Consider the following 1,025-nt stretch of genomic DNA (forward strand, 5'->3'; position numbering starts at 1 on the left):
AGAAGAAGAAGAAGAAGAAGAAGAAGAAGAAGAAGAAGAAGAAGAAGAAGAAGAAGAAGAAGGCTGAAGAGATGGCTCAGAGGTTAAAAGCACTGGCTGCTCTTCCAAAACTCCTGAGTTCAAGTTCCAGCAGCCACATGGTGGCTCACAACCATCTATAGTGGGATCTGGTGCCTCTTCTGCCTTGCAGGCATACCTACAGGCAGAATATGTATACTTCATAAATAAATAAATCTTTTCAAAGAAAAGAAAAAAAGAAAGTAAAAGGGGGTAGGTGTGTTGGTGAATTGTCTTTAACCCCAGAGCTAGGAGGAGCTCTCTGGGTTCAAGGCCAGTCTGGTCTATATAGTGAGTTCCAGGTCAGCCAGGGCTACACAGGAAAACCCATTCTCAAAAATAATAACCAAACTCCAACTATTTAAATGGTAAAAGGATTTGAATAAATGTTTATGTGGAAAATGACGTGAATGGACAATAAGCACAAGAAGCCATTTGCCACTGGGCAAATAGAAACCTAAGGCACATGAGATGGTCTGTGATTCCAGCATCTGGCACGCCAGGACAGATGGATTGCTGCTGCCGAGGGACCCAGCCCCCAGCAGTTCAGCAGTACTGAAGAGGAGCTGTAGAGTGGTTGAACTAACGGACAGACAGACAGACACACAGACGCTTGGGAACTTTATCTGAGGGCCAAAGCTGAATTCTCCGTTTCACTTTTCTCCCTGCCACTTGTTCTTACGTTGTTCCTTTTCTGCCCTGTTCCGCTGCCCTGATGCTTTCTTCTCCTCCTTCCCAGCTGTCCTCATTCTCCTTCTTCCCTGGTCTCCCTTCTACTCCTTTCCTTCTCGTCTTTCCTTATCCATCTCTCTTATTTTTCTCTTACACCCTTTATACCTCCTAATACAAAGATTGTTATGCAAGGAAAGAGAACCTCAGGGGCTGGAGAGATGGCTCAGTGGTTAAGAGCATTGCCTGCTCTTCCAAAGGTCCTGAGTTCAATTCCCAGCAACCACATGGTGGCTCAC

This window comes from Microtus ochrogaster, linkage group LG8 (assembly GCF_000317375.1).
Source record: "Microtus ochrogaster isolate Prairie Vole_2 linkage group LG8, MicOch1.0, whole genome shotgun sequence".
Classification (NCBI taxonomy): Eukaryota; Metazoa; Chordata; class Mammalia; order Rodentia; family Cricetidae; genus Microtus; species Microtus ochrogaster.